The sequence below is a fragment of the Dermacentor variabilis genome, chromosome 9 (assembly GCF_050947875.1).
Source record: "Dermacentor variabilis isolate Ectoservices chromosome 9, ASM5094787v1, whole genome shotgun sequence".
Taxonomy (NCBI): Eukaryota; Metazoa; Arthropoda; class Arachnida; order Ixodida; family Ixodidae; genus Dermacentor; species Dermacentor variabilis.
Genome location: NC_134576.1, coordinates 126,938,654 through 126,955,381, shown reverse-complemented (window position 1 = coordinate 126,955,381; position 16,728 = coordinate 126,938,654). Strand labels below are relative to the sequence as shown.

Here is a 16,728-nt window from a genome sequence, read left to right as displayed (position 1 = left end):
TTTTCCATTTTCGGGGCAAAATTATTTTGCGCCCAATCGTTCATTTATCGCGTTAAACGTAGTCTACGCATGCCGGCGAAGCGATATATGCGGAGAACCAGCGCTTTTGAGGCACTTTATTTTTCCTCGGAAAAACGATATTTTCATGGGCTATAGGCTTACCGTTTTTTCCATTTTCGGGGCAAAATTATTTTGCGCCAAATCGTTTATTTATCGCGTTAAACGTAGTCTACGCATGCCGGCGAAGCGATATATGCGGAGAACCAGCGCTTTTGAGGCACTTTATTTTTCCTCGGGAAAACGATATTTTCATGGGCTATAGGCTTACCGTTATTTTCATTTTCGGGGCAAAATTATTTTGCGCCCAATCGTTCATTTATCGCGTTAAACGTATTCTACGCATGCCGGCGAAGCGATATATGCGGAGAACCAGCGCTTTTGAGGCACTTTATTTTTCCTCGGAAAAACGATATTTTCATGGGCTATAGGCTTACCGTTTTTTCCATTTTCGGGGCAAAATTATTTTGCGCCCAATCTTTAATTATCGCGTTAAACGTAGTCTACGCATGCCGGCGAAGCGATATATGCGGAGAACCAGCGCTTTCGAGGCACTTTATTTTTCCTCGGAAAAACGATATTTTCATGGGCTATAGGCTTACCGTTTTTTCCATTTTCGGGGCAAAATTATTCTGCGCCCAATCGTTTATTTATAGCGTTAAACGTAGTCTACGCATGCCGGCAAAGCGATATATGCGGAGAACCAGCGCTTTTGAGGCACTTTGTTTTTTCTCGGAAAAACGATATTTTCATGGGCTATAGGCTTACCGTTTTTTCCATTTTCGGGGCAAAATTATTTTGCGCCCAATCGTTTATTTATCGCGTTAAACGTAGTCTACGCATGCCGGCGAAGCGATATATGCGGAGAACCAGCGCTTTTGAGGCACTTTATTTTTCCTCGGGAAAACGATATTTTCATGGGCTTACCGTTTTTCTCATTTTCGGGGCAAAATTATTTTGCGTCCAATCGTTTATTTATCGCGTTAAACGTAGTCTACGCATGCCGGCGAAGCGATATATGCGGAGAACCAGCGCTTTTGAGGCACTTTATTTTTCCTCGGGAAAACGATATTTTCATGGGCTATATATGGCTGACCGTTTTTTCCATTTTCGGGGCAAAATTATTTTGCGCCCAATCGTTCATTTATCGCGTTAAACGTAGTCTACGCATGCCGGCGAAGCGATATATGCTGAGAACCAGCGCTTTTGAGGCACTTCATTTTTCCTCGGAAAAACGATATTTTCATGGGCTATATAGGCTTACCGTTTTTTCCATTTTCGGGGCAAAATTATTTTGCGCCCAATCGTTCATTTATCGCGTTAAACGTAGTCTACGCATGCCGGCGAAGCGATATATGCGGAGAACCAGCGCTTTTGAGGCACTTTATTTTTCCTCGGAAAAACGATATTTTCATGGGCATATAGGCTTACCGTTTTTTCCATTTTCGGGGCAAAATTATTTTGCGCCCAATCGTTGATTTATCGCGTTAAACGTAGTCTACGCATGCCGGCGAAGCGATATATGCGGAGAACCAGTGCTTTTGAGGCACTTTATTTTTGCTCGGAAAAACGATAGTTTCATGGGCTATAGGCTTACCATTTTTTCCATTTCCGGGGCAAAATTATTTTGCGCCCAATCGTTCATTTATCGCGTTAAACGTAGTCTACGCATGCCGGCGAAGCGATATATGCGGAGAACCAGCGCTTTTGAGGCACTTTATTTTTCCTCGGAAAAACGATATTTTCATGGGCTATATAGGCTTACCGTTTTTTCCATTTTCGGGGCAAAATTATTTTGCGCCCAATCGTTAATTATCGCGTTAAACGTAGTCTACGCATGCCGGCGAAGCGATATATGCGGAGAACCAGCGCTTTCGAGGCACTTTATTTTTCCTCGGAAAAACGATATTTTCATGGGCTATAGGCTTACCGTTTTTTCCATTTTCGGGGCAAAATTATTCTGCGCCCAATCGTTTATTTATAGCGTTAAACGTAGTCTACGCATGCCGGCAAAGCGATATATGCGGAGAACCAGCGCTTTTGAGGCACTTTGTTTTTTCTCGGAAAAACGATATTTTCATGGGCTATAGGCTTACCGTTTTTTCCATTTTCGGGGCAAAATTATTTTGCGCCCAATCGTTTATTTATCGCGTTAAACGTAGTCTACGCATGCCGGCGAAGCGATATATGCGGAGAACCAGCGCTTTTGAGGCACTTTATTTTTCCTCGGGAAAACGATATTTTCATGGGCTTACCGTTTTTCTCATTTTCGGGGCAAAATTATTTTGCGTCCAATCGTTTATTTATCGCGTTAAACGTAGTCTACGCATGCCGGCGAAGCGATATATGCGGAGAACCAGCGCTTTTGAGGCACTTTATTTTTCCTCGGGAAAACGATATTTTCATGGGCTATATATGGCTGACCGTTTTTTCCATTTTCGGGGCAAAATTATTTTGCGCCCAATCGTTCATTTATCGCGTTAAACGTAGTCTACGCATGCCGGCGAAGCGATATATGCTGAGAACCAGCGCTTTTGAGGCACTTCATTTTTCCTCGGAAAAACGATATTTTCATGGGCTATATAGGCTTACCGTTTTTTCCATTTTCGGGGCAAAATTATTTTGCGCCCAATCGTTCATTTATCGCGTTAAACGTAGTCTACGCATGCCGGCGAAGCGATATATGCGGAGAACCAGCGCTTTTGAGGCACTTTATTTTTCCTCGGAAAAAGGATATTTTCATGGGCTATATAGGCTTACCGTTTTTTCCATTTTCGGGGCAAAATTATTCTGCGCCCAATCGTTCATTTATCGCGTTAAACATTGTCTACGCATGCCGGCGAAGCGATATATGCGGAGAACCAGCGCTATTGAGGCACTTTACTTTTCCTCGGAAAAACGATATTTTCATGGGCATATAGGCTTACCGTTTTTTCCATTTTCGGGGCAAAATTATTTTGCGCCCAATCGTTGATTTATCGCGTTAAACGTAGTCTACGCATGCCGGCGAAGCGATATATGCGGAGAACCAGTGCTTTTGAGGCACTTTATTTTTGCTCGGAAAAACGATAGTTTCATGGGCTATAGGCTTACCATTTTTTCCATTTCCGGGGCAAAATATTCTGCGCCCAATCGTTTATTTGTTAATTTTGGGGGGAAAGTTATTCTGTGCCTAATCGTTTAGTTATCACGTCGAACGGCGTCTGGGCATGCTCAAGGACTGTCATATGGAAATAACCAGCGCCTTTGTGAGAAGGTATTTTACGTGGCTGAAGGTATTTTACGTTTCCCAGAAAAGACCAATTGGTGCCTATTGATTTATGTGCGTTGATTCGTTCTTAGCACGTGCTTTATATTGGATAATGATTCAGGCTGGAAAGCAGCGATTTATCGAATAAGTGAGGGGACTCTTTTTACTGGTGGTAATTTTACTGGTTTGTATTTACCGTGCCGTTTCGTCTTTTGGAAAAGGTAATTCCGGCATGTCAGTAGATTCACATTTTTTTCCACGATATCCAATTTTCGCATAACTGTTTGTTTTATTGCGTAAACCTGCGTCCCGTGCACGGGGGAGTGTATGCACTGAACCATTGCTTTCCAAAGGAAAGCCTTCTTTCCAGTGAAGTCAATTGGCGTATACACGCTTGTTCGTAACGTACATCAGCGTCAGCGCCTCCATTTGCCTGGGGTGTCATGTATGCCTCGAACGAGGGCTTTCCAGACAAGTGAGTAGACCAGTTTCCGTATTCATTTTCATAAGGGATAGGCTTAGCATTTTCTTTTAGTTGAACAGCTCAGCGCATAATCCTTTATGCAAACGTAAACCAGCGTCTTTACGTGCATTAACAAAAGGGATGATATATGCACCGAAACAGCGCTTTCCAGAGAAGTGAGTGGACCTCACAGGGCAGTGATTTTATTAGGCTATACGCTTACCGTTTGGTCCAGTTAAGGTGTTGGCATAACCGCTTGTTCAAACGTAATTCAGCGTCAGCACTTGCATTAACATGAGGAGCAATTTATGCCGCAAACTAGGGCTTTCTAGAAAAGTGAGCAGTTTAGACTGGGTCGACATTGAGCTCGGCTACATCCTCACCTGTTTTCCGAAATACTGTTTGAGTCACGTTTTTTTTTTTGTTACGTAAATCAGTGTCAGCACACGCAGTGGCATGGGGAGTGATGTGTAGCCCGAACCGCGCGTTTCCAGATAAATGAACCAGTCTGCATTGACATTGTAATGGAGTTTAGTCTTACCTTTTTTCCAGGAAATTCAATTTTCGAATAACTGATTTTTTTTCATTGCGTAAATCAGCGTAATCAGGTGCATTAGCCCAGGGAGTGATGTGTGCCCCAAACCAGGGCTTTCCAGAGAAGTGAGTAGACAAGTTTATGCAGATATTTTAATGGTCTATAGGCTTACCTGTTTTCCGGTGAAACGTATTTGCGCATAAGCGGTTATTCTTCACGCGAAGCAGCGTGAGCAGGTCCGTTAACATGGGTAGTGATGTCGTCCTTTAACCAGGGCTTTGCAGAGAAGCGACTGGACCAGGCTGGGCGTCCATAATAATTCGCTATAGGCTTACCTTTTTTTTTTTACAGTAAAGCCGATTTGCGTGTGACCATTTATTGGCCACGTAAACCAGCGCCATCACTTCCAAAGCATGGGTTGTGATGTACTGCGCCTAGAAACAAGGTTTTCCAGGGATGTGAGTAGACCAGGCTAGGCCGACATTTTAACGGGCCATAGGCTTACCTTTATATTGTAAAGCATACTTGCGCATAGCTGTTTATTCGTCATATAAATCAGCGTCATCCCGTGCTTTATCATGGTGAGTGATGTGTGCCCAGGTCTTCCCAGAGAAGCGAGTGGACCAGGCAGGGCCATCTTCATGGTTTTACCTTTTCTTCCGCAAACGTCAATCTGCGCACATCAGTTATTCATCGCGTGATTGGGCGTCAGTACCTGCATTAGCATAAGAAATGACGTATGCGCCGAGAAAGCGCTTTATAGATATTTTAATGTACCTGGCGACGCAGAGATTTATTGTGCTATAGGTTGAGCCGTTTTCTCGCGAAAATCAATCTGCGCATATTTGTTCGTTCATCCCGTGGGTCGGCGTCAGCAACTGCATTAGTAGGGAGATCGATGTACGCCCCAAAAGAAGTGCTTTCCAGAGAAGCGACATAACGTGGCTGGGCCGACGTTCCACGTAGACTGTCAGCCAGAAAGCGCACGGAATCACCGCACGTCACTTATAAGCAACAACATTACTTTCGCGCAAGACTCCTCGGGAACAGTGGACGTCACTTCCCTTTCCCTCTTTCCCTTTCAGCCTCCGCAAACCTTTTGAGCCCCTCGTCCCTCGCCCCTCGCTTGAAGTACACTTCCGAAGCCTCTGCCAATTCCGAAGAAAGCAAAACCCAAAAATGTGGTCCGTTCACGCGGGCATCTACCGCTCTTCAGTGAATCTCTCTGACGCCAACTTCGGTCGCTGTGCACGTGCCATTCGACATGCGTGCACTTCAAGGCTGCGCCACCAGAAGGCGCAGCATGCCCAGAGGGAATCGCGAGATGGGGAGCTCGGCTGCAGCACACGGCGCACACGTGACCAGTGGCGTAGCAACAGGGGGGGCCGGGGGGCCGTGGTCCCCGGGTTCAAGGGGGCCAGTGGGGGGGGGTGTCATATACGTCTCAAGACACCCCTCTTTCCGCCAGCTACACCGGTTGGAGGGGGGGGGGGAAGGGTGAGAAAGAAGACCTATGGGCCCCGGGTGCCAGATGACCTAGCTACGCCACTGCACGTGACGCGTTTCGGTTTTCTCGCCTACCTTGATAGCCATCGCCAAGCAGTTGTTCCCGAACTATCTGTACGTGTTTCGCCGGTGTACATTCCACAGCGATCGGCTTGTGCCGCTCATACATTTCGAGAACTTAAACGAGCATTCGCGACGCGTGTTCCGTGTGAAATTTACATGTCTCTCTTGCTAGAGAACTGGGAGAACCTTTCACGAATTATCGCATGCAATAGAATAGAGGGGCCTTTCGTCGAGCGATGACGTGATAACAGCGAGGATCCAGTCAAAGCGGACAGCAGCGAGAACTAAATCAACGGAATGCGGCACCAGCGTCAAGCTTATTTGGATATTTTTGTCGTCTTATTGCGCGTCGAGCGTATTGACCTGTCTCAACGATGACGTCGCCGACGCCGCATCTAAGCCAAGTCCGGGCCACTAGTGGGACGGCAAGACACAAGGCGCGAGGAAGCACTGACTATCAACTGATATTTATTGTCGGATTTGGCAGATCATGTATTTTCTTAGGTAAGCGTCATCCGCGTTGTAAAGCCCGACGCGGATAAGAAAGAAATATATCCTTTTACGCGTCCTGCTTTCATTCTTTGAATGCGGTCTATATTTTCTGAAGAATCCAGCGTTAAACATGCGTGTGAATATACATAGCTGTATTTCGTCTTGTTTCGTCTCTTATTTCTTCGCGTCCTTGCACTGAAAAATAGCACTATACGCGGAAACAAGTAGTCCAACCGTACATTTGTGAAAAACAAAACGGCACCTTTAGAAAACACGGCCATTATCGAGATATATTCCAAAGGGGAGGGAGAAAAAGCACGGATGGGCGAGAAAGAACGAGTTAGTGTGATTAAGTGGGTGACGTCGAGCGCCCAAAATAACACGACGCAAAAGGAAGACGTCGGCTGCATCGCGGTGACAACTGCACGCAAATAAACGGGTCAAGGGCGGCACCGCCTCTCATGCCACAACAAATAACGACATTGGAAACCTCCCGACGGTGCACGGTAGCCCTTGACGATGCTGCATGTAAAAATCGTTACAAAGAGCGACGGCACGTTTTGAATATCAGGTGGCGTGCTGCAAAGAACATGACGGGATTGCCGGAACGAAAAGTGGCGTGCCCCCAACAGCCTGTTTCTCAACGGTGACGGGGAAATATGGGCTCGAATGTACTCTACCCATCTGCGCCACAACGGCTGGCTTGGGCGTGATGGCATTAACCGTAGAAAAAAAAAAGTGATAGCTTGGCGAGTTGATTGACTTTCGTTGTGAAAAAAAAAAGAAATCACTGATCACCGTGCAACTGCATTGTACAATTTAAAGCGAACCTCACCTTCCCTAATTTCCCGGGTTTAGCGTGGCAGTCTGATTGATGGACGCTGGGTCCCGTTGGGTCGGTCGCTACCTCGGCGGATATATTTGCGGATATACCGGATGGTTCTCTTTTTAATATGCACCAAATATTTAAAAATTGCCCGTGGCAGACGGCACTTCTTTAAGCCATGAACTAAGTTACTCGGCGATTGGGCCACAATTTCTACGAGAAATCAGTATTATTAATTTAACAATGAACCTAATTACGCTAATTATTTCTTTATTTGCTTACTTTAAGGCGAATATTTCAATTTACAAATTGTAGCCGGTAAATTGGCAACGCGTGTAAACTTGGAACAAATTTTCAGGACTACGCCAGTTTCAGGATAATGATATTCAAAAGTGTCAGACGAAGTGATTTGGTGTTCTAGTTCCTTTTATGCTCCAAAACATTAAAAAAAATCGATTTCATGTAAGCATAAAGTGGAACAAGACTGCATTTTCTTACTGCAAGTTTGGCGGCGCATGTCAATCGGTGCCATCCCCAGCATTATTTCCAAGTCGATGTGCCTTCCATACTGACCAGCTACAATTCGTAGATTCGAATATGTGCCTCAAAGTAATTCATTAACCATTTAAGTAGCGTAACTATGCGATATATTCATATAAGCATTTAGATTTCTCGCAGAAGCAATGACCACCTCATCGAGTAAACTACGTCAAGCGTTTGTTTTTTAACACACAGCTTCTTAGAGCGAAAATTATATGCTTTGTTTGTGCCTAAATGTATGTAAATATTGTGTGTAGCGTATTTCATCAGCTATGTACACATTATAAGATAGCTAAGGTAATTTCTATGCTAATCACCTATTTCACCTGTTCTGCTGTTATTCTTTTTTTCATTTCCTTTCTTTTCTTTGCTCTCGCCTATTTTATACAAATGATTATGTATGTTTTGGCACATCGTTTAGTATCGTTAACAGTCGATATGTATGCACTTGATGTGCTGTGATGACTGATAGATATGAATTATGTATACGAGGTTGTTTTTTATTTTTCTGGGCCTCGATAGCCACTGTGGCCGTTTCGCTCCGTGAGACGAAGACCCAGTCAGCAGACCACTTTCCCTTTTAGTCTTGGCTTGCAGGCAGTACTATACATTGTATGAAAGTGTCAATAGATTTCACTTTCAAAACAAAAAATAGGTTCTAAACCTTTTCAGTATAGGAAAGGCGCAATATCGGAGTGATTTCCTCAGTATTCCTTTCACGGCAGAGACATGCGTTAAAATGAATAGTGGTATGAATAAGAAAATTATGAATAATATAGATAATTACTGTATTGTTCAATATAGTCAGGCGGTTGAACGTAATGCAAGAGTTGAAGCCCTTCATCAGAAGAGTTCATAACGGATTCGCGACCTACGAAATTGAAGCTGTAAATTTCCTTAAAATAATACATTCTGGCCAATTTCTCCGAGAAGAAAGAAACTGAAGTTGCAAGTAGCACGACTGTAAACCTCGGCCGCCACGGACATGAGCTCACTCAGAGCCAGTTCATTATATCACTATTTAACACTATATCACATTTAACACTCTCAGAGCCAGCTCTACTATATGTACACAAAGACCCAAGACAAATTCACGGGCTGATGGAAGTCGCCATACCTTAATTGGCAGAACATCGCAGATGTAACACGGAAGATGAGGCTTCGGCTCCCACAGGTGGCAGGGATTCTTTCTGTCCACCTTCACTTCCTTTATTTTTATCATTTCTACATTACAGTTAAAACCTCAGTAAATATCTCCTTTGCTTTCCTTGGCTTCGTTATCTCTTGGCTTCACATGGCCGCAAAATGTAGTAACTCGATTATTAATATCAACGCAATACCAGAATTTAAAAAAGAAATGGAGAATTTCAGAGCAAAAGGAATACACATATTACCCACATAAGGCCTGCCTGCAACCTCTCACACAGAATCAAGCGAAAAGTAAAACAAAAAAAGGCACTATGAAGACTTTCTTCTGCAGGCATTCTTGATCCGCCGTCGCATTTGCTCATATTTCCTGCGTCGCAAAGGTCTCCCAGAAAAGTACGCCACGACCATTCCCCCTCTTCTCCGGTATTTTCTCTTTCATATCCTGTCCCTGACCGTCCACGGCCTCGGAACTACGAAATCCCCCCATGCGCCGAACATCATCCCCTCCCTGCTGGCATTTCCCGTTCTCGGGAGCTCACGCAAGAGCTTCGACGCAGCCCTGGTCACGCCAGGCAAAGCTAAACACGTCGCTCCCGTTCTCCATTCGAAAAGGGTCTGTTCAGTTTCCTTGACAAAGCCGGGCCTTTCTCCCGAGCTTCCATTCTGTTGCCGATGGAAGGCCGCCGCTCCTGTTCGCGCACCTTTGAAGTCTCTTTCTTCGATTTTCTTTCATTTTTTTTTGTTAACCATGTATTGCTTTTTGTGCTGGTATCGCCAACGTACGATAAAATAGGAAAGCGCAGTAGTCGCCTTTTCATCTCCATTCTTTACACAGCCTAGGCGCTCTTCTCGAAGAGGTGTTTCTTCGACCAGACTGGCTGCTTTCCCTCACCAAGCATCAATGCGCAGTGAAGCACGCTCTACAGTGCGCAAGAAAATTATAGGGGGAATTACAGAGCTTTCTTTTTTATTATTTTTATGTTATTTGGGCTCAAAATAGCAAGTTACACTTGGTGCGCCGGCAGTGGTGCGTCAAGCCTTTTGTCTGAGGCCTCTTTTATGTCATATGAGCCTCCGATATATGCTACCACGGAAAAGAGTGCGATTGTGATTTTGAACTTGCCACTCGCACTGGTCTGAAAAAAAAAAGCTTTAAACAATATTGCCGCTACTGTACCTTCTTTAAGTATTAGAGACGTTCTCTACGTGACCGGGGACTACAGGCTCACAGTAGGCCACGTACCTGCGAAAGTAACGAATGCTCTCGTTTCGTCGCACTGTGGCTACTACTTTGATTACTGAAGCCCACCCAACTTCGTCAAACGGTAAACGTCAGCGGGCGCACGAAGTCCCGGCGCACCCGTGCGGCGTTCTACTTCTCGTATAAGCTGCTGGGAGAATAAGCTGACGGTCCACTTCGACTGAGAATGCAGCCAAATTGCTCACTCTCTGTGGCAGACGCCTACGCGTCGGACGAAACACCTGGCGCGAGCAGTTCTGAGCGCACGCAATCACAGGTTGCAGGGTGGGCGCTGACGTCCCCGCTGGCTCACGTCCTTATTGTAATCCTAGCAGAGTTATTCTGCTGCAACCGAGCGAATAACTAGAAGAGAGGTCTAAAGGTGGGAGGGAGTCAAGTATTCGCAAAATTGCAGATTCTTCTTTTATTTGCTTATCTCATTTACTGCGTCAACAAGAGGTTCCCACGAGGGGAAAGCGCGATAACGCATTGCCTGCTGCATCCACCGGAATGCTTGCGCAGCCGCGACCAGTCTAGGAATTCGCGCGACGCACAAAGAAGCAACACAAGAAGAAATAACTACAAGAAAATAAAAATAAATAAATAAGCTCACGGAGAAAATGGTGCTTCTAGGAACACATTTCAAGCACTGTTATGGAACAATATGACTGCATGTGAAATGTCGCAGGAACACGGTAAGTGACACTAGAACGCCAACATCTAAATGTGTACATTAGGTACATTCATGCGTTACTTGATACATACGTGTGTATTAGATATTATTATAAGACATTAGTATAACGTATTGCGCGTATGTACGTCACATGTACGCAGTACGTTAAAATTATATGCAGTAGACCTCAGACTTTTTATACGTTTCACGATCATACAGGTTCTGAAAAAATTTGACCGCTCCTGCATCAAACCGTACCTCAGGAACTTCAGTACGATTAAAAAAGAAAGGAACACTGAAAAGCATAAATAAATTTGCTTATACAGGTATGCATTTTTTCTAAAACCACACACTTTCATTCGTTTCGCGAGAAAATGTACATTATTAGCAAAGAAAGTAAAGGTGACACTTTTCTTTTCCAAACCTCGTGCGAAGTCTTCAACAGTGTTACGTCCATGTGACGTCCCAAATTTTTCAGGGTTTCTTTCGCTTTCTTTCTTTCTTAGATTTGGGCTTTTCTCGCACAGGAAAAAATACTCGTAACTTGCAAGGTCGAGTCTTGTTCATTTAAAGTGCATTTTACGCCTTCTTTACAAATAAAATTTTATTCAGTCGAGAAACGTAAGAATCAACGCCATAACGAACAGCTGTTGCTGTATTATCAGGACAGAGTCGTCACGACTGTTTCGTTCTAGCGTATTTTTGAGCTCAAACGTCTTTCGCCAACCATCAAAACAGGTCGATTTTCTTATGTATAAGCGTAGCTCACTAATAAAACAACAACTTCACATTCCTTTTCACTGCTCTTGTTGCATACTTAAAGGTTCTAACTTCCGGCCCACTCAAACTGGTATATTTAGCGGCACGTTATATAACTGCATGCGATAAGGATAACCTGAGGGCGTACGCTTTGGAATTCTGGAATGGCTCAAATATGTTTCTTGGTTTTTTTGACAAGCTATAACCCGTCAACAATTCATTGCGGCAAGGCTTATATATTGGCTGTCAAACGAACATCCCATGTTCAAAGAATGGAAATAAAAGTAATAATGGTGTAATTACTAAAAAGCTCGCCAAGAAGGCTGTGCTTCGAGTCAACTAAATTGACCGCAAGTGAAAGCAATATCGGTACAGCGAGCGGGAAGATCTGGGTAAAGCAAGGGCGAGGAGGAAATACATTTCCGTTTAAAACGCAAAGGGATGAATAAATTGAATTTTCCGGTGTTTAGTGAAAGGCTGCGGCCTGTGCAATCTCATTTCCTCTTACAGCTACTAAACTTTTCTTGCTTTGGATACGAGGATATTTCTTTCTTTCTTGCTTGCCTTGATTGCTTTCCTACCTTCCTTCTTTCTTTGTTTTTTATTGCGCTCAGCTCGCAGTCATTTCTGTGCTAAACTTTTAAACTGCAGCCGCTCAACAGCCGGTCAATACGTCGACGCAGGATTCTATAAAACAGCCTAATGTTCGCTTAGATTGGCAATCATAATTAATGATTTCTTCACGATTTCTTTTTTCCTTTTTTGCCAAACATATCGAACATATCTCGTCATATTGCCATATATCATACGTAACCGCAAACGTATTACGCTACATTTGGTTCCCACTCTGTGATCGTTTTTTAATCACAGTGCGCCGGCAACATGCGGTCGATATCCTGGTGCTTGTTCCTGAGTTTCAGAGTCATCAGTTGCCGATCAAACGCGACCGTCAACACCACCGATGCGTTGCAACCCGTTGCCTACACTAGGAGGCGGCAGCGCCGAGAACGAGACCTCAACCCCTCTGAAGGCAACGACCCTGGCCTCCTCACCTCCTATGGAAAGAAACAGGGCCGCGTGCCTCAGCTCCAGCCTTGAGCCGACCGACATGCCGCGAAAACTCTCCGCGTCTCGCAACAACCAAACGCTGCGCGCCGTCGCGCAGCCGCGCTAGAAATCGATCTCTCCGCGCATGCGCCGTTCCCTCGCATCCTTTTCCACTTCACGTGCCTCTCTTTCCCGAGAGCGCGGCCTATAACTCCGCCTTAGCAAAAAAAACTACGCAGTGCTACTAAAGGCACGATGCGCGCGGGCGTGGGCTATTGTTGCGCGTCTGAAACTAGCGCTGGGCTTTCTAGAGCCAGAACAGGCACAAACAAGCGAGAAAGACAGGTACGGACCCGTTTACTTCTGCGCCCTGAGCTCAACCTACACCTCGTTCTCGCACTGCGGGCCTCGTGTTGTCGTCTGCTCCTCTCCCGGCGAGCAGACGACGCACGGGTCTGGCGGATGCAGACGTCGACGGGCGCGCGATGTCCACTCGCACGTTCGTCTCTCGGGTGCGCCGTAGCGGGCCGACCGCTTTGACGGCGCTGCATCGTTTCAACGAAGCAAAGTCGACGCGTTGTCGAGAGGATTTCGCTCTTGACCCTTCCCCTTTCTCCTCGTCGCATGCGTCCTCGTCCTCGCCATCACAAACAAACAGACGCACGCACATCAGCGACGCTCCTGTCCTTGCGCAATGCCCAGCGCAGGTGGAGGAGGAGGAGGTGGGGAGGGGGGCTATACCGACGTGCGGCGCTGCAGCTCCAACACCGTCACGTAGCTCCTCTCCTCTCCTCGAAACGGCTCAAACAGGTCGCGGTCGCAACGACGGCCGGTTAGCTCGTCTCTCTCTCTCTCCCTTCAAACACGTACACTCCCTCGATTCATCCGCACCAGTCAAGGAGTCTCGGGATTCCTTACGAGAAGCCAAAAAAAAAAAGGCGCATCGTCGTATAGGAGTCGCATTTCGCTGAAGATAATAGCTCGAGGGTCCGTTCGCTCTGAAACTGCGCGCGTGTTTTTGACCGCGAATGCCTGCGCAGCGGTGGGCGAGGAGGGAGACGAGGGAAACGTGACCACACGATGGAGAAGAGCAGAGGTGAAGAGGAAAGGGTACGCGCTCGCAGCAGCACGCCCGCGCGCCAACCGAGGTCCGCGGGTGCCGCCGCGCACGGACACGAGCTCGAGACAGCGCCATGGCCGACGACGACAACAGGAGGGCTCGGCAGCGCACGGCAGCGCCGCGATACTCGTGAAGGCCGCCGCATCGGTGAATTTCAAGGTGAGCGAGCGGCAACCGGACTGTCCTTTTCAGTTAATTACCCGTAATGCGTTGGTGCAAACGCACAGTCAATGAAGAGAAGCCGATTGCAGAACGATCGTCAACAGACAGTCGCAGACGACAGACCTCGCAAAAGAGTTCTCGTTCTGCGGGGTTTCCTCTTTTTTTCTTCTTTAACGTTCTTTGCGTCGTCTGGTCCTGTTCGTTTGTGTCGTCTGCTATGCGAACATACCATCAGAAAATAGGAGTCGGAAGACCGTCGCGGAGAAGAAAAAAATTGCAGTAAATAATGCTACCCGACGGCCGACATGTTTATTCTTTCATTTGTATGACTGCTCACTTTGTGTCAATGTCTTAAGGGCAACAACAACGCTTGCAAATACAACAACTGCGCCTTAGTTTGGCATGTTTCTGAAGACGGAAGCTTCGCTGACAGGTACGCGAGAACCACTGAGCTCGCGAATTCTAGCACACCTGTCGCGTGAAATGCGAAATGGATTTGGGAAACGCAAAAGGGGGAGGGGAGGAGGGCTTCCCACCTGGGTCGAAGCGTTCGATCACGTGATTTAGTCATGAATTTCGTGTCCCCGCTCTCTCCATCGGCATTCCGCTGGCTGAGGTGGGAGGTAGTCATTGATTCTTCTTCGTACCTGTTGAACGCGGCAGGTGCGTCAGTTTGTAGTGACGGCTGGATGATGTCTTCACTCGAGAAGTGTTCGCAAATAATAGGGCTGATCGTTCTGCGTCGGTTATGGCTGGGTGAGTTTGTCGAGTCAAGAGGCTTTGGCATTCAGGAGAGAGATCTTACTTACGTAAATAAATATATGTTATCACGCTCAACATCTGCCATTGTGCTGAGGTATTACTTTCCTGTGCTTAGTTTTTTTTTTCATTTCTGCATTAATTCGCCTATCATATTCAAAACATTGTGTGTGATATGTCGGCAGTGTTGTAGTGAGCTAGTTTGAATGCGTTTCTAAGGGCTATGATTATCCGTTTCTGACATACTATAAACCCACGGAACCTACACACTATTCCACACCAAAGAACATTAAAACACCTTCTTCCTTATTTCTGGCTTTGAAGAGTACATTCATAGAAAAAAACACCGAAATCTTATTTGAGTAAAGAGTGATTAGTACAGCAATATTTCAGTAACTGATTTACCGAGATATTCCCAAAATGCTTTTTTTTGATAATCTCAAAGAAAGTTACGACTGAATTTGATTTGCGTTAAATTTCTTGTGATTAAGCAGTATTCTGTGGTACCAAACTTAGCGTATCAAGAATGGTGCGTTGGGCTTTTTCGGGTTAATAATTAATCCAAGCTCATACGACTAAATGAAAGAGTGAATCAACCGAACGGCTGCACCAGTCGTGCATACCTGTTGAGAGCCACTTGGCAAGTCCTGTTTCTTGAATGCAAGAAAAAAAATAAGACCAATAAAAGAAGCACACGGTAGTGCTCATGGAAATGCTGATCTACCGGGCGCAAGTAATATTAAACAGTGATCGGGGACGCATCTTGCTTGAATTGAATTTCTTTGTGATTATCTGGAAGGGAACATGACAACATTACAAGCTATGCGGAATGTTGTCTTTCGATTTCGCAAGTTTAGGAGGATTGTACGGCGCTATAAACGAAATTATGCTCCAACAACTTTTTTTCTTTAATGCGCGTGCTTATTTTGCAGACCGGTATAAGGTGAGAGCCTCTGAAATATAAGCGTATTCCAGTTATCTGGACACGCAAATTTGTCTGCTAGTCGAATCGCATCTGTTTTGCCGTTACTTCATCCATCAATTTCTGTTACCCCTGATGCCGCTGTTAATGACGGCATGTCAGTCAGACTGCTTACGACATGGCATAGTAAGAGGAAGCATTAGGCCGGCAGTTGCTAATTTTACACCTGATCTCGAAAGCGGCGACGAACTGCTCGTTTTGACGCATTACCGATGTCCCCGCGTTCCGGTTGAACCATGGCGGTATGGCTAACCATAGAATTTCATACAATGATTTGACTAACAGTTCGCGCTAGGAGGATGCGAAGAGGCCATGATCTGTCAGAGTCGCTACGCAGCAGATGCGTCGGAAGTACTGGTTCTCATTTTGATCGAGCGGCCGCCAATAAGAGTTGCGACAGACAGACAGACAGACAGACAGACAGACAGACAGACAGACAGACAGACAGACAGACAGACAGACAGACAGAGACAGACAGAGACAGACAGAGACAGACAGACAGACAGACAGACAGACAGACAGACAGACAGACAGACAGACAGACAGACAGACAGACAGACAGACAGACAGACACAGACAAGACAGACAGACACAGACAAGACAGACAGACAGACGATCACATTTCCCGCCTTTAAGAGGAAGCTTTCGCTCGGAGTGCTCCTATATACATACATGTAAAAGGAGAATTCATTTTTCTCGGCAACCACTGCACCAAATTTGACGAGGTTTGTTGCATTTAAAAGAAAATTTTAAATGCAACAATCTAGTGACTGTTGGTTTCGAATTTTTGATTTGAGCTGCTAATTTCTAAACTTTATGCTTCAATTGTTTCGCACTTCCGAATTTTTGACAATTCTTTTAACAAAATCCAGGCCCTAAATAGTAATTCCGCTTCCAACAGTCACTAGAATTTACCTTTCTCTCTCAAATGCAACAAATTTCATTAAGATCGGTCCAGGGGCTATCTCAGAAAAGCGCTTCTGAATTTTACATGTATTTGAATAGGCCGCGTCGGAGTTAGGCCCGAGCTAAAGCTTCCTCTTAAGCGTGTATGCAGCTCGTGTAGTATGCAAAAAGGCCCGCTCAAAGTTCACCTGTCACTATA

General features: G+C 45.5%; 1 protein-coding gene across 2 annotated transcripts in view; it reads left to right on the top strand.

The window, feature by feature from the left end:
* Nucleotides 1-16,728, top strand: part of LOC142557441 (uncharacterized) — a 122,381-nt gene that overhangs the window by 81,668 nt on the left and 23,985 nt on the right. Inside the window, exon 2 of one of the 2 annotated variants that reach the window (XM_075669290.1) lies at nucleotides 13,641-13,879. The exons of the other annotated variant lie outside the window; for it this stretch is intronic. The gene's annotated coding sequence lies outside the window, so the exon portion shown is untranslated. The remainder of the gene's footprint in view (nucleotides 1-13,640; nucleotides 13,880-16,728) is intronic. 2 annotated transcript variants of the gene reach the window in all.